Here is a 17,972-nt window from a genome sequence, read left to right as displayed (position 1 = left end):
GGAGAAAATTTGTATTTAATTGCTCACTCAGCTATATTAATTGGTACTGAAAACCAAATACTGTTTACTGTGTTAATGCAAAATGGAAACTTCTACAATAAATTTTATTCCAACAACAAGATTTTTCTGATGAACCTTTACCTATCAGATTCCCACTTAACATTTTTTGTCCTTCTTTGCCTTTGAAGAAAATGGGGGTTTTGAATATGTAACATAAAACAGGATTGGATTTCGGACATTACAGTAGGTCCTGATACATTTAGTCGCCTCAGGGGAAGTCAGAATTACTTAAAACATGAACTCCTCCGTCGAGCAGAGTGTTTAACAGCCACAGCCAGAGGAATGCACTTTATAAACATCAAGTGGTATTTATTTCTGAAACAGTTTATGTTTTAAAGCACTATTTTTGATAGACATTGTTCTTGGTACATGAAGAGTGCAGAAAACACATGCTTAATTTTTCCTTTTTTTCTGCATAGCCGTGTGATATATGATCAAGTAAATAAAAACATTGCTATAGGGATAGAAAATGTATCTCAGCTCAGAACCGCACAAAATCTTGTAAGCAAATTTTTGGCCTAATAAAAACTGCGTGGCGAATGTATGGAATTCAGAGAATGTATTTATCTTGGAAGCTCTTGGGATCTTGTTCTTGTGTTTCTCTGGAAAGCATATAGCATACTTCTTTGGTGTTACAGGATAGGACAGGTACTGGGAACATTTATGAAACCAGAGGTGAGACGACCTTGAGGCACGTAAGATTGCAATTTATTACAAGGACTACAGGAAAAAAAAAAAAAGAAATAATGTGATACATTTGAACCTTAATAACTACTTAAGAAGCAATTTTATGGCAAATAACTCAGATTGCACTACATATCACACTATGCTTATTTTGTTGTAATTTGAGATGTTTCCTTTAAGGAATCAAGGAAAAGAAGCGAGGGTGGGAAAGTAAAGGTTATCCTGTTCGGCAGCCAGCGCTCTCTCACGTTCATGCTTTTTCAAAGCCCCACAAAGATTTCCCAGCTCCATCAGACCTGCAGAGTCCCACCCAGCTACGCCCGTGAGTGGATCCTCCTCTACAGCTCTACATGGAAAAAACAAACACGAAACGCTGGAGGAAGAATTGCTGGCAGCAATCTCAGGGGTCCCATCACACTCCAGAGGGGAAACAAAACAAAAAAAAATATTCAGCTTTTGCAATTTTATTGCTAGAGGATTTATCGGCTGCCCTCTAGTGAGACCGTTCAGTGACACACTCCCTAACCTTGGCATAGGAGCTGGCTGTGCAGGAGTCAAGATGCTGTGTTTAACCTCTCTGCCTTGGTCTATGGTATTTAAATCTGCAGCATTTAGTTCCCAAGCAACAGTGATTAGGCACTGGACACATGTGGGGGCAGAAAAGAGAAAGCATGAGGAAGAAATATCCTGGGAATTTATCAGCATTGTTATGATTCATGGAGGTTTTTAAAAGATGGGTAGACATAGTGCTTAGATATATAGTTTAGTGACGTTTTTTGGCAGAGTTGATGGTTGGACTAGATGACCTGAAACGTCCCTTCCAACCTAGGCAATTCTACGATTCTATGATGGCGATTAAAGGATGAATTTCTCACTTAAAACATGGGCAACAGAATGTGATAGGTTTTCACAGTTGTTTTACATCCTAAAAATCAAGGATGGAGGATCGTTAATTGCTGTCCATGAAAGATCATCTTACCCTAGTGTTTTAAAGTCTAGTTTAGCTAGCTAAGTGTGATATTCATTATAGGCCACCTTTTCTTACAAAAATGATGTCTTGAATATAAGTCTGTTCTTTCTTCAGTTCTGATACCCCAAACCCCTATGAAACTGTGATATTGTCAGAGCCTTTGCAGTCACATCTTCCAATACTCTTTGGCTTTGTAGGTAGCCCTTACCTAGCAAAACCTGTGTTTATCCCATGATTTGGGAGTCCTCTTGCGTGAACCCGGAGCTGGTCAGACCTACAGCAGCAGAGGAGCAGGTCTGGAAATTCAGGGGTGCTGCTTTCACCCCTGGACATGCTGCTGGCGTGTTTGGTTTAGCTCACGTTTGACTTTGGAAAAAAAGAGAGAATTTTATCAGGTTGGGCCACATGAAAGAGGCTTGATAACTGTGGGAAACGAGACAAAGGCCCTTTCTTCGGAGTTACTTTCTGTTGCTATGACCCACATTTTCATACAAGAACAAAATTTCCCAACACCCGTCTCGTGTGCAGAGACCTTTCTTTTACCCACATCCGTAAGGGATCCTCATCTTATTTTATTTCTCTCCGTCACTACCCTTTTCCCCCTCCCGACTCCTTGCTCAAGCTGTATTCGCACAAAAGGCTTTGAGTATCAGCGACAGTTGTGTGTGAAGTGCACATGCTATAAAAAGGTCTGCAGCAGCACAGGCATGTGTTCTACATTAGTCAGTGTTGCAAAGGATGGGTCAAAACTGTGTGATCAGAAAGTTCTGCAAAGCCATTTGCTCACCACCTTTGACAATGGATGCGCCGTAAGAAAACAGTATTCTATAGCACTTTCAATTTTGTTTGCAATAATCACAGTTTGGCACATCTCCTCTACCACAGCAGGCAAAATGCAATTAAATGGTGTCAGATGTAAGGGAAAAATAATGAAATTTTTCTTCCATAAATCATAAAATCCTAAGTCTTTGCAATCTTGTAATGGTTTTGTAATCTGAGCTCCTGCTTACATTACTTTATCTTTATGAAGGTGATAAAGAAAACATAACACTCTGTACTTGATTATAAATTATAATTTTATGAGCATCAAAAAATGCAAACTTGCAAAGCTTATGTTCATGCTTATGTGTCCACACACTTAAGTGCCAGCAGATGTTCAATGATCAATAAAACTCAATTTATATACATTATTCTGAAGCATCCTTGATCATAAATACAGGCTGGGAATGTCTAACTTCATTCTGAGTAAGAATGATGTTATCAACTACAAAGTTACAATACAGAATGCTATTGTTGGAAGTTTTATTTCAGCTCTAGAAATAAAACATTTATCGATTTTCATCGAGACTGCTGGGACAGAACCCATGATTTAGAACCTAAACTGTAGATTTATGGAAACAGCAAGTGGCTAAAATTAGCTTCAGCATTGTCAGGCATGGTTGACTGAAAAGGATCTTGTTTATTACGGTAGACTAAATGTCTCCAAAGGCTACAAGCTTTGAAACAAGGTGTCCCTGAATCGCGGTGTGTGCATTCAGAATGACGAACAGACATACCTTTAGTGGGGAGAGACCCCTGATTCACACAGAGATCGTAGAGGGTTCAGAGGCGTACCTGATTTCAGGACTGACTCTCCAAGCTCACTATATAGAAATCCACCTGAACAGAGTATGATTGGAAGAACAAACTCTTCTGAAACCAGGTGTCTGTCAGACGTAATAGAAGATGAGTTAACTAAATTTGAAAAATGGAGCAAAAATGCACACTTTTCTGCACTTCCCGTGTTCAATAAGGAAAGATGAAACATTCAAACAAAAGAAGCAAAATAGGAAAGGTCATATAATGTCTCGGTTTTTCCTGTCCTTCCACTGCATTTTGTCCGTAGAAAGAGCAAAGCCAGCAGAACTAGACAACGGTAAAGTGAGACCAGCCCATTTCCCCTCTGCTGTAGAGTTACTTCACCGCTGCCACTACAATTTCTGCCTTTCCTGATCTCTGCACTTTACTCCCTGCCTTGGATACGAAAGGGGCGTTTGATCAGTCAGGGGTTTTAACTTTGCTTACACAGTTGCCAGACTCCTGCTCCTTCAGCTGCTGCCCATCCCCTTCCAGGACGGACATTATACATCCTTCTTCCACTGCGTCAGTAAAGAATTTGCATTCAGGAGAAACAGGTTAGTCCAGCCACTTTCCAACTGCTGGCTCCTATAAGAACAATTGTGCATAGTTAACACCCCCGGGTCGTTTTTCAAAGGTACTTCTTTCTGTAAATTACAAATCGTTTTTTTCAAATATAATCTCAAATTATTTTCTCTTTTGCTGAAACACTTCCCTTTCATTGGTAGCTGTAGTTTAAATTTAAAAAAAAAAATCCAGCCTGCAGAATTAGTCTACAAATCTTTGCAGCTTCGTTACGTGGTAGAGAAACTAGCCTGGTAATTATTTTGCTTTGCTACTTAAAGCTGTTTTTCTAGATATGGGCTTATGTTACTCTTGGTTAAGACTAAGTCTATGAGAGTGTAGCCATGAAATTTTCAGCTGTGAATTTTCTTATATGAGTCTCCTTTGAAACATGATGAATTGTGGAGCTCAGAGATGCTTTTGTTCTCACTGTAGATGTTTATTTTCGTCATATAGTCTTCTGAAAGGGTGTATGTTGTAATTTTTGGTTAAATCATTCATGCATAGGCAATGTCCGTATCCAGCTCTACATAGTATCTGTCAACAAATTCATTACTGATGGCGAAAAGAATTTTCTGCCAACACATTTTTTTCTGGCTTATCCAGCTACAAGCCCCCTTTCATTCCAAAAGCGGTCCTGATTCTGAATCCACAAACTCAGCGGGCACCTTGCTGCTAACTACACTGGGCTTTGAATTGGGTTCTTATTCCTTCTGTGCACTGAGACGGTATTGCTAGGGGTTTTTTTAATCATTTAGTGACGTACTGTTCTGATATTTCTACCTAACCCACCTGTAACAGACTTCCCTTCTCAAGAGGCTGTAGTATAACTTTTTCTATATAATTCTCCTGCCAAACAGTCTCCCGAGACTCCACACATGCTAGCACATCGATAGGGGTTTTCACACTGAAAGGAAAAACATATCCTTTCCCAAAAGCACTGGCATACATTCTTGCTGGAGCAGTCTGAAATGCGTACACACGAATGTCATGCCACCCTCGAGACTGTGACCTTGTTTCACAGAAATGCACAATAGAAAATTGGGTTAGCGTTTGGAGGGAAGACCAGAGTGAAACCCCAAGTTTCTATGCAGAGAAGAAGGTACTGCAGCTGGTTCAGCAGGCAGCCCTCCTCCTGTTGCGTTACTACTGAACAAACATCCCCAAATGTGACCAGGCGTGTTTCAAGACGTGCCATCTATAACTTGCTGCTGTTAAATGCCTCCTTATGCCATACTGCCATTTACTGAACCGCTCCAACCAGTGCGCGTTTATGTCCGTGTGTGTTATTGGTATTCATTCTATATGAATGCACAAATAATAAAAATTAAAATAGAGCGCCTTTTCATAAGACAGTTGTTAAGGCAAAGATACAGTCTTGAGACAATTTATTATTTTTTAAGAACTCTTATTAAAAAAACCTTAGTTTTACACCTGGCAGGACTTGGTCATGGTTAACCTCAAGAATTATATATCTCATCTTTTCACATGCATAGCTTTCACTTGCTAAACTGAGCAGAAGTTATGTACATAAATCATGGTGAGAACACAGCCGAAAAGACTGGACATACAGCGCAGTAAAGAAATACGATTTTCATCTCAGTAATAATTTTTAGGTGCTCTGAGATACATCTGGAAGCTGTAGTTAGGATGTAAAGATTTTGCCTATATTTCTGAAGGGTGTGCTTCTCTGAATGTTTTGCTAAATCCGCGCATTTTGCTATTGATCTATATGGACTAGTGCACTTGGAACAGACTTTTCCATTGAGCAGCATCCCCAGAACAGCACCAACGCCCGTTCATGTGGGTTTGTGTCCAGGGGACGCAGAGATTGGGCTCCTCTCACTGCCCCTCAGCTCCAGGTGCATGTGGCCATGCGTCACAGCTGGCACCATGTGCCTCCTCGGGCTCTGCGGGACCTTCTTGTGTAAATAATTGCAGATAGTTGATAAACGGGTACTTTGTATTGTGCTGGTGGCAGAGTTTTGTTAGCATTTCCTTTGATCGTTTCATAAGGAAACTGCTGTTATTTACCTAGGAGGTACTCACCATAACATGTTCATTTACTAAGTCAGAACATAAATCTTCTGGCTGCAATGGCCTCTAAACTGCGGACACGCTCAATGCTCACTGCGTCTGGAAGAAGAAGTCACACCATGGAGGGATGTGCCATCTGCAAATCATTTTCTAAAAAACTCCAAAGAGCAAGGGACTCTCATTTGAAAATGCTTTTATTTGAGAAATCAATGTGTCCTTCTTTTGATCCTGGATTGCCTTGGGCAGAAACATCTGAGCTTCCTTTTCGGAAAAATACTTCTCCTCTTTCTTTTACACATCTGTCTAATGTTTTGATGGTGAAATTCATTCTCTGCTCTGGCAAAACTTCTAGTGATAAGGGGAAGAAAGAGTGTAAACCTCAAAGGCAAAAAAGAGAGAGGTCTTCCTTTCCAAGCCCTTTACAATATAGAGTACATAAATCCTCCCAGTTTCTCCAGATAAAGGTTGCCTGAGACCCCAAAATGGTGCTGCTGGCACTCACACAGGCATTGAACACAATCCGACGAGATGTGTGTGGAGGGAGGCAGAGATGACCTGACCTCACCGTTGATGGCCCTTGCTGCTGAGATGTCTCATCCCCACATCCTGCAGGCTGGGCTTTGGTAGTGGAGACTGCCCAGTTAGCAGAAGATCTGCTGTTTCCTCGGTCCTTAATTGGGCCGTTTAATTGCAGAGACAGTATTCTGGTATCACCAGAAGTCCCTAGTATATATTCAGCTTTGAACAAAGTTAGCTCTTTCGGTCTCTGTGCCAGAGCAAGCCAAGCATGCCGACCCACTGTCCTCTGGGACCTTAGACAAACCAAGAGAAATGTGGCTTGAGACTTCAGCATCTTTCCCCTGAGCAATTGGCTCCTATGCACAGAAATTCCCTATTGGACTCCAAGTAGCTCCACATGATGGGGGAATCTACATCCTGATTCTTTAAATTGTCCAAATTCCTCCAAAATTATCCAAGCTTCCAAAGAAAAACCGCAAGCAGGTGACCTCACTGCTCTTAGGTATCTGTATCACTTTATCATGGTGGTGTAATGTCACAGGACCAGCTCAGCAACTCGCTGGGCTCTTCCCCGGACCAGTTCAGCTCACAAAACTGGCAGACAGATATGCACAGTTTTCTGATGCCTTTCGTTTTCTCCTGGGTCCCTGAGCTGAGCAGGAGGGGTCTGCTGGATGCCAGAGCTGAACAAGGTAAACTGACATGGAAACTGGAGTCAGCAGCAGAAATGATAAGAGGGAACAGGATCTTCCTCCCCTATGGGCACCAGCAGCAATCAGATTTGATCAACTCATGTTGTGTGTCTTCACATTAAGATAATCACGTGGGGCCTTCTGTAGTCGGTGGAGGAATATAAGTACCTCTGGACGGTGACTGGGATCCTAGATGACAGACTTAGATGAGAAACTGAAGTTTTCAATGGCTACAGTTAAATGAGAAGTGGCCTAATGATGGTTTGCTTCTAAATAAGACCATTACAAACAGACGCCTCAGTAGTCTTCCTAGTCCCTGTACACACTGCCTGAATCATTTGGGAAACAGCTTAGAAATTTCATAAAAGAAAAGCTCCCTCCATCAAAAGGAGAGACAGCTCTGTATCAAATTTTACTGACACCTCACATTTGCATACAAAGTCCTAGAAATCTTCCCCTCACACCTCTCCATTTGGAAACTGAATGGTCTCTGGGTACCACTGCCACCGCCTTGCCCTGGGAAGCACAAGTTATCTATGCAGCAGGTCCTGTGCTCTCACTCATCTTACAGTGGTACTCTTGTCAGAAGTGAGCTTCAAGGCAGAAGAAATATCTTCAAAATTCAGAGACGAGGGTTTTTACTTTTGCACTTTCTTCATTCTCCAAAAGATGGGAGGATGGAGACCTATTGTGCTCACAAGACAAAATTTTAAAAGACTTCATCTAGCTGAAAGTTTTCGTTTGTTTGAGGTCAATGCCATTGCCAATAGCAGTTGATCCTTAGAGCCAAACAAATGGTACATGCTTTTCTGGGTCTCCAGGATCCCTATTTCCAGTATGGCAATACACAAGATCCACAGGTAGAATCACAAATTGCAACTTAGCAGTGTTAAGTGTTATCCTCTTGCCTTCAGACAGCACGCAGATTTTTTCACAAACTGCCTTAAAAAGATAAAAGTGTGTAAAAGCATAACTGCAAGTAGCAGCTCATGCATTTATCTCCCTGATAAAATAAAAACAAGGCAATACTAATTGGGGTAGAAAACAGGGACTCTACCCATGCTGCTCAAAGACTCCAAACCAATGAGGATTTATTTAGAAAACAGATTTCAGGTTGTTCTGGAGTCATACACCCTCCTATAGCTTCACCTCGGGACATCAGATGGCTTAATTTCCTGGCATGGAGATTAGTTGGCTGACTCTCAGTAAGAACATTTGATCTGAAGTCCCAAACATCCTGATTCAGAGAAGAAAATACTCCAGAGAACACATGTATTCTGCAAAACGGGGAGATTAGCAATATGGTCCCCACTGTGTCAACTGCCATCATGCTGATCACAGCGTCCTGATATGCTGGAGCGGCTTCTGGAGCAAAAAAAAGTCGGGAACATGGATAAGCTTGCTAAGGCTTTGTTCTGGCACCCTTGAACAGTGAAATTTTGAGAGATGCTTTACCGTGGTCTTCTGAGATCTGTCTGAAGGATACCTCCTGGGCATCCAAATCCTATTTAAGGGTTCAGGTGGGGCTTCCTTATGAGTCCCTGACAACACAGTTTAAACCAAAAATTTAAGCTTTTAAAATTTTACTTCAAAATATGTAATAAACAAAAAAATGCATCTATTTACTGCTTCCTTGCTAGCCACCTTTCAGAAAGGTGAGGAATTTACAAGGTTTATTTACAATGCAGCCGTGGATCCACTTCCAAGAAGAAAAGTTTCCAGTAAGACCTCATGCAAAACACCATTCCAACTTCCAGTTTCCCTTTAGATCACATTTTTCAGAGTTTGCTTCTCAGAAGTTTATGGATTTGCCTGCAGTTATGGCTGCCATTTCACCTCTCTGCAGTAGAAAGAAATGGGGTGGGGCAAAGGACATGCTTGGCCACAGGAATTTCTTTCCAAAACATAGCGTGCGGTGAGGAGAAGTGCCTGGCCCTGAACGTGCCTTGGGGTGCAGTCCCCTCAGGGTGATGTTACATCTCTTCATTTGACTCTGGTGCTTTTGTAGCAGCCACCTTTTTTTTTTTGTCTCACTTTGCAACGCCAGGCAGCCTTAATGGCAGAACAAGGCAATGGTTTATCCAGCGAGAATTTAGGCAAGACTTTTGGTTACGAGATTGGACACAGAAGGCTGTAGGTAGGGCAGGTGTGAAACACGATTCCAGTCAAAGTGTAATAACAGGATATCTTTGCACTTGCTTATTCCAGTTTACTTGGGAGAGTGGAGGTATCCGTGCTGTCGGGAGTGGGGCTGGTGCCCCCCAGCAGCACCCTGATCCCTGAGGGCCGCCCTCCGCTCTGAGGAAGGCTGCTCTGGGAACGGGTCACTCCTGCCACTGCTGGGCTGTGTCTTGGCTTGGGCTCTCCTCTTCTGGGCAGTAATTTCCCTGCTGCCGCACCAGCTCTGAGGGCTGGTGACCCGACTCGCACCGGCTGACCCCCCCCCCCACATACAAGCAGCCCATTTTTCTCTGTCTCCCTTGTTTACATTGCATCGTGCCTCCTGGTCCTTATCTGCTGCTCACACAGCCTCAAAATCTTCCACTTGCCACCTGGGCTGGTTCACAAGCCCCACTCTGGACTACCCAGGCAACTACCCACGGCAGCCTTGTTTCAGCCAAAAAACCTGAAGAACAAGCTCTCCTGTGGTCAGCTCATACTTAATCAGCCCGCGGGACAATTCCATTTTCATCATATCTAAACTGTTTACTTTATATACTTAAGCACGAGTTGCAGCTTCTAACAGCTGATACTAGGCACTATAGGGGATACCGGTCTTAGCCGTACGCTGCAACGTTCACAAAATCATCCCGTGAACTGGCATATTGCCAGCTTTCTATGAAGCCCATACGCACCACATGAGCAAAGCAGCTGATAAAGCCAGTGACAAGGTACTTTGTCCAACTTCCTGATGGCTTTAGAGGTTCTGCCATCCACCTTTACCAAACCACAAACCAGCAACACAACATGCTGCACCTTGGATGCTGTCTGGGCTTCTCCACCACACAGCACAAAGCCTTTCGGGGCCCCCTCCAGCTGGAGACCCTGGATGAAGACACACACCATACCTGCTCAGAAGCTCCAAGAAGGCTCCTAGGAGCTTCTCCCCACAATTAGGCTTTCTCCTTCCTCCAGCCATTTGTTTCCGGCCCACAAATACTCTGGGACATCCTGGCACGACTATTCATGCCGCTACATGGTGACCCAGATCAGGGAACTGATCTGAGTTAAAAATAACTTGGCAAAATAAAAGGTTATTTTTAACCCAGCCGAGTTCCCCATCCAGTCTCACGAGCAGTCGTCGTGCCACGGGGAGGGTGTAGCGCAAGACCTGCAGCAAGTGGCAGCGGCGAAGGGAGAGGTAGGAGCTGCCCAGGCTGCCACTCTGCTGGGTGACATCCGTGACATCCCTCACTGGTATCACAGCAGGACGGGCCCGTAGCTCCTGTAGGAAGCGTGTCAGGTACGCCAGTGCTTGTGAGCTGCCAAAGGCAAAGATGGATGGATGATGTTCAGCCAGCCTAGGCAGGGAAGCCAGGTCTGGCAGGCGTACCTAGGGTTTGCATCATCCATTGCTCCCTTGAACTCAGCTCCCATGGCAGCGGTGGTGACTGTGTTGGATATCTGTAGTGGTCTAACGATGGCCCAGTATCTGTGTATACAGATACATAAAGAAAAAAATCTCTTGTTCTGTAAGTGCTCCTTTTCTTCCATTGCAGATTGTGAAACATGAAACAAATTAATAGCTGATACAACCCTATACTCTCACATTCCTGAGGAGCTCGTAGCTACTGATAGGCAATCACTCGATCTGCAAGACCTAAAAGAGAAGAATGGTCCAGATCCTTCCTCCACAGTGATGGAAATCAGGATTAGCTCCGGACACTGACTTACCTCTGTTTGAAACTGATGGGGGAAGCGAGACAGACCCATCATCTGGAGTGCTGGCAGAGAGGATCCTCACTTCCAATTATGCTGATGCATTTGTGTGAGTTGCTTTTCAAGAGTTCAGAGATAGCTGGCTGCAAACATCCTTCCCCTTTAGCCTTTGAACACACTATTAATGAAGTGATTTTCATCTGATGTATCTAACAGGCAGGTATTTCCTTCCTGCCCTTCCCCTTGCTCTTTTGGAATGGTTACATAGCTTCTTCTTGGCATATGTACTTTATATATTGTGTTCAAAGAACTGTATAAGAGCAACAGCATGACAGGCAACCCATAAAACATAAAAGGGCTGCTCATATCACCCTGCGTGTCAAGCTAATGTTACCCTCTGGCCATATGCAACCATTATATGTAGCAATCATTAAAAGCTGCTATAAAATGCTCTGTAAAGAACAGCCCTGCCTTAGCAGAGGATGGCTCAGATAATCTGAGGGACCTTCTCTCCACTGCCTGCTATGGTATTACTGGTATATTTATCCTCAGAAAATGACTCAATGCCTTCTTGAAGTAGTAGTCAAAGCTCTCTGGCTTTTCTGTCATACTAAAACTAAATGGGTTTCAATGGTATTTCTTCAAAATTGTAAGAAACAATGAAAGCATCTGCAGGTGTTAGAAAGTGACCTTGTTTCAGAAGATAGAGCCCTAAATGGAGACTTGAAAAATACTAATGAAAAACGCTACTTTGTATGGCAAGGGGAAACGTGTGTGATCACTTAACTAGTAGGTAAAATTTATTACGGCAGCTATTACAAAACCAGATGTTGGAGCACACGGTTTTCATATGGGTATAAAATATTTGAATTTTGTTACAACGTATTGATAATATATATTGCCTCAATAACTCAGGCCTTTCCAAATGAACACAGCATCGCAGACAATAAGGCTTGTAGGGGCCTGTGAAAATCATCTAGTTCTTACCCCTATCTTAAAACAGCATCTACTATACCTATTGCTCAGTGGTTTGTATAACTGAGTCCTCAAAGGCTTCCAATGGTAGAGTTCAGTACTTGGCTACCCTTGGTTAGAAAAAGTTTTTTCTAATGTTTAGCTTACTTCTTTCTTCATTTTAAGCCCATTATTCCTTGTTCAGTCCTACACGGACATGGGAAACAGACCTCCCCATTTCTTTTTCTAGTCTTCTGAAAAATACTTCAAGACTGTTCTCTCTTTCCTCAGTTTTCTTTTCTGTAGACAAAACATTCCCAATTTTAAGACCTCTAAACTGAACTCTCCCCTATTGGTCTATACCTTTCTCAAAAATAATTTCCCAAAACTGGACACAGGCCTCCAGCTGAGGTTTTATTAATGCCAAGTAGAGTGGAAGATTACTTCAAATGTCCGACAGACAATAATTCTCTTTATCCATCCCACGGTGATATTTGCCTTTTTCATAACAGTGTGACCTCATTGACTCTTCTTCAACTTGTGATCTGCAACAAGTCCCAGATCCTTTTCTGCTGAACTCTTACCTACCCAGTTACTCCTTATTCTTTCTTTGAGCAGTTAATCACTCTTGCCTAACCGTAAAATCTTCTTCTTATTGGACTGCATCTTATTTCTATGTCATTTCTTCAATTTGTCAAGATCCTTTTCAGTTCTCCTCCTTCCTTCCAGCCTTCCAGGTTTGTGTCTGTAATATTAACGCATACACATTTTTCCACCTTACAAATAAAAATGATGAAAAGTACCTTAAGACAGGCCCTTTGAAGACCTAGTAAATATTTCCTGAGGAGTTTTCTGGCCAGTTGTGTCCCTACTCTTTGGTAGGTTCATTCTTTACTTATTTACTTAGCTTGCTCATTTAGAGAGCGTCAATTTTTCACTAAAGTCATGACATATGGCAGCTATTCCTTCTCCCTATTCACATGGTCTACTACCTACCATAAAAATTGATTGCTTTGGTGCAATTTGTTCCTAACAAATCAGTGGCGGCTATTATTTACCTCACTGTTTTATTCTAGCTGCTTATGAACAGTTTACAAGCCTTTTCCGGGAAGTGGTTAGACTGACCCCATTACCCCTTTTAGCCTCCTTTTTAGATAGTCATGTCTCTCCCTTGGTGGTACCCAGGGCAAAAATGCAGGTAGCTATTTATTGTCAGGGAATGCCTCTGTTACACAGCGAAAACTATGTCCTCCACTCATGATGCTGTGTCACATAAACATTTTCATCCTCCTGTGATCAGATTACGCTGCACAGTTAGTGAAGAACTGAGACCAGGATATGTTTTTGCACCTTCGGTTTGGTTCCTCTCTTGGCCACAGGCACAGCTTTGTAGGCACGAGGCTTTTGGTGTAACTTAACTAAAGCAAAACTTGCATCGGACTCTGCTAAGCACATTTGCTTTTGGAGTAGTAGAGACAATAGGGATCAGTGTACCATGACCCACAGCTGAACTTGAAGTGGACAGTGCTCGGGCAGCTTATCAGTGCTTCTTTGCTCTTTTTCTGCTGCTGCTTCTGTTGAGACAGAGCCACATAGGTATCGGCAATGTCTCCATTCAGTAAGATTATTTAATTGCCACAAAACTGTAACTCTTCCTACATCTAATTAGAAGTCAAGTTTCTCTCCTGTTTTCATTCTTCCGTTACAGGTTTCAGTCTCTGATAGCCCTATGTTAAGAATACATATTAAATGAATAATGTCCTTTTGTCTAAGCAGCTTGCAGGAAACAACAGATTAAAAGGCAATTCCTTCTTGTGATACATCATGGGTGAAGCCCTGATACAAATAAAGCTTACAGGAGTTTCACCACTGGCATGACAAAGTTCAGGATTTCACGCCGAGCAGACTTTTTTTTTTTTTTAGTACTGATGACAAAATAAAAATATTGGATTGAATCATTATTCACCAGTTGTCCTTAGTGCAAAGACAGATGTGCACTCCACCCCTCAAAGATTGTCTACAAACTTCCTCCTTCCCCCAAAGTGGTGCTTGGCAAGCGTCCAGATATCAACAACTTCCCTTTGAAAATTATTGATTGTATGGCTCTAACAATTGATAAATCCTCCATTGTTTGAGCCAAACTTTGCCTTTGTTTAGAGGCCAAAAGAAAGATTAGGAAACGTTCTTGTCTTGATTAAGGAAAAATGATAATGCTTAAGTGGGGGGAAACACATAACATTCAAAGGAATATGTAAGGCATCTGGCTCTCGTATTCTGCAATTTGATAAAGCAGATGACTATTTTCTGACGGAAAAAAAACCCCACGCAACAAAACAAAAAGAAATGAGCAAGTGTCTTTACCTACAGTGAAGTATAAGATAAATTAACTAAGCATAATAACCTGGCGCAGCACATTTATAAGAACAAGCCATCTTCCTGCAGCACAACAGCACTATCACCACTCTCCCACTTTGCTTTTCGTTTTCAAAGCTGAGGACAAGGTTATCTGCTTTTTTTGACCACAGTAGAAGCAGGGTGTTCTCAGGGACTCTATCAAGTTAATTTTATAGCTTCTGTTTTGCTTTACTTTCTTTACCTTCCTCATCTCATTGAGCAAGGTGATTGTGGATGGGAGCACGCTGGCAGCTGCACCGGGATGTATAAGCTCTGCTAACTGATGTTTCCAAGCACCATCTGCATGATCCCAGCCGTGGAGTACGTTAACAGGTAACACAGTTCACTGCTCTGTCCTAGTTTCAGGGGTCTGGCCTGAAGTTTTGAGAATACAATCCCTTTTGTGATTTTGCATTGCTTTGTTAATGTCTACAAAGCAGAAACTCAGCTTTTCGAGCAGGGACCATCTTATCTTTTGTGTACAATAGTGAAGTGCACAAGATGACTACTGAATTTAAGGGTATCTTCTGGTGGTGCCATCATTTACCACGGTTGTGCCACAGACAAATGAATAATGATGACACGGATGATGACATAGCTACTCAGAAGTAATGCTGAAGTGACAAACAGAAATTCCATTTCTAAGACACAATGTGGGCAGGATAGGATTAATTTTTCCCCATCATTTGCTCTTTCTCTGCCACCTCTCTGCATAGCTTCCCCATTTCTTTCAAGTCTCTTGTTGACGCCTTTCTTGCACTCGTACTTATTTGGTCCTGTTTCAAAAAATAATACATTTAAAGTAGAGGTGATGTATGTGGCAGTGCTCAGCCTCTGCTAACATGCTGCCATATGAAATGGTAGAAAACTTCGGAGACAGCACAACAGAGATGTCTCCTGGACAAGTCTGGAGAGACTACTTCCAGTGTCTCACTTGAGAAACAGTGTCAAGCAACAAACATGAGATCTCTGAAATGTGGTGGTATTCATGACTGAAACTTGTGTCTTTTCCATCAAATTCGGATTCCTCTATTTTGATGTTATCCACAGAAAAGATGAATTGTCTAGATATTTTAGCCAACCGTGTTTGTGGTTAGACATTCACATACAATAGATTATAATCCATCCAGGTATTAATAGTGTTGGCCCTAATCATCTTATCAAGCCACCTATAACAAAGGTATATTTAAGGAACTTCCATAGGCAGAAACTCGTTCTATCTACAGACTAGGAAACACATGCTTTTAATGATGTGTCATCTGGCTTTTAATGAGCCAGTCATCAGTGGCTCCTCGGCAGACCCATCTGACATACTTTATCTAATAGCAGCTTTCAGTCCCATGAGTTTCAAGGAGTGATGAGCAGAAGTCCCTGCCTCTAGACAGGGTACGGGCAGAAATTAATTCTGGAGATTCTGTACTAATCAAAATCAGATGTAAGACTTTGAGGTAGACCAGCTGAGCTCAGGACAGGTTAACAGAGCCCAGGTTGCAAGCAGGCTTTCTCTCCAGCTAATGTTTGTGAGGGACCTCAAGAAAGGACAAGGATGACTGTATGTACTAGTCTCTTCATTCATGGCAGTCAGTGAAGATCCTGAATTTTCTAGTCATGCCTGGGAGAAGTAACGGGGAAGCAGATCTGGTGTTGAAGCAATAAGCCCTTTCCTGGGAAATGATAGAGTATAGTTTGCTTAAGGAACATCAAGACAAGCAGAAACTGCAGGTGAGGGTGAGGGTCCATAGTTAGCTAGTGATGACAAGAGAGTCGTTCAATTTCTTTTTCAAGATGCTTGCGCTCAAGATCCAGCCTGCTGACCTCACTGTTTGATTTCATTAGCCACGCAGTAATGTTCAGACTCGGATAAAAATGGAAGGATGGGGTGGCAGCATGGTTTGGGGGGGAAAAAAAATCCCTGACCACCCAAAATGGAAGGTAGGAGCTGGAAAACACAGCAAAACTAAGAGCTTGAGCACTTCCACTCATCTTGCACCCTGTCTCAGATGGTAAATCTTGGCCGTCACCTCACATTCCAGTAATTCCTGCACTCCTGTAGCCACCTTCCCCTTCAGCCAGGGAGAGATTTAAACTGACCTTAACTCCTATGCAGACTAATAGAGAAGATGTCACTCACCACAATGAAGCGGTAATGATAGCTGGTATAATCATTGGCCTCTATCAAAGAAGGACATGTGACAGCGCTGGAGACAACCTCCCAAGCCAAAGCTCCAGGCAGAAAATTCTTAACCTAAAAACCGCTACAAAGTGGTGTTCGGAGGAGATTTAGGGACACTGCAGGGTTAGTGCTCCTCTTTCCCAAAGATGAGAGTTGGTTTAGGGAGTCATGGACTTTGGAAATGGTGGCTTTTGCTATATCCTGGTGGATGCGTGTGTGGGAAGAAATTACCATGTTCTTTGTCTAGTGATAATTTTCTAATTTAAGACCCATATTGTTTGGTCTGGCCAAACTGTACTGACTACAGGGAGAGGAAGCAAAATGATTTGGAGAAGGAGCAAAACTGATTTTAAACCATCTTTCTTGTTCTCTGTTTTCTTTCTTCATTAAGAGGATACTGTGAAGGCAACAGCCACTGCTGGAGAAGGAAAGTTGGGTGAAGTGACTGCTCTGAACTGGCAAAAGAAGTTGTATGATCCGAGAGCTCCTAAAGAGCATAACAAAGGCTAACAGTCATGGTAGGACATAGACTTTACACAGCATGAAAGGTCCTCAGCCTTTGCTACTGTCTGCAGTTTCAAAAACGATGCAAAGATAAAAATAACTGATATAAAAAAAAGCAAAGAAAATGTTACTAGGATACCAATCATTCAGTGGAGGACAAATCAGAACTCAATGAGTCTGTAGGTAATGATAATTATAGTGCTGCGTAAGCACGTGAAGCAGGCTTCCAGTAACCCTTACATTTGTCAGGGGAAGACAGGTTGGGATGCCTGGCTCTGAAAGAAAATTTGGTTTACATTAAATCATTTTATTATAGACTTTTCACTACTATACATGTTCAAAATACAACCCTTTTCCAGGGAGGGAGTTTGCTCAAGTGGCTTCATAGCTAGGATTTTGTCCTCACTTTCAGATTCGAATCTGCTTTGCTGCCAATGAAACTAATTTCTTTTTGTCCTACCAACTCCTAACAAACCACCACCTTCTTTGTGACAAGCTTATGCACTGGAAGCTTGCTGTCGTGGCCCTTGTCATTGCCCTCGAGAAGAAGGCAGCTCAGTCTCTGCCACCTTTCTGCACACGTTCTTATCACTTTCGTTGATTCCTTCCAGATTCTCTCTACTTTGCCTATATTTTACGTATGCCTGGAGCTGGAAATAGGACTTCCGCTGCTGAAACTTCCTAACCTCCACTACTTACACACGGTCTAGCTCTGAATGCATTTCCAAAGTAAGACTTGCATTTTTTTGTAACAGCAACATGTTATTAATTCATTAAGCTTGAAATCTATCATAACTTTGAATTTCTTTTTTTCTGCAGTACTTCTGAAAATATTGCATTTATTTCCTCTTGTGTTAGTGTTCATTTGATTTCCCCTTCCCAAGTGTAACACTTTAGATGTGTTTTTACTGAACTCCATCTAATT

General features: G+C 42.2%; 1 long non-coding RNA gene across 1 annotated transcript; it reads left to right on the top strand.

Annotated features, from left to right (window-relative positions):
• Positions 1 to 3,756: 3,756 nt before the first annotated feature.
• LOC134510610 (uncharacterized) lies at positions 3,757 to 17,729 on the top strand. Its single transcript, XR_010069671.1, has 4 exons — positions 3,757 to 3,888; positions 14,595 to 14,703; positions 16,935 to 17,061; positions 17,659 to 17,729. It is a non-coding gene; the product is annotated as an uncharacterized LOC134510610 (long non-coding RNA).
• The last annotated feature ends 243 nt before the right edge of the window (positions 17,730 to 17,972 follow it).

Source organism: Chroicocephalus ridibundus, chromosome 2 (assembly GCF_963924245.1).
Source record: "Chroicocephalus ridibundus chromosome 2, bChrRid1.1, whole genome shotgun sequence".
NCBI classification, from domain to species: domain Eukaryota; kingdom Metazoa; phylum Chordata; class Aves; order Charadriiformes; family Laridae; genus Chroicocephalus; species Chroicocephalus ridibundus.
The sequence above is the reverse complement of the archived record's forward strand: the minus strand, read 5'-3'. Positions and strand labels throughout refer to the sequence as shown.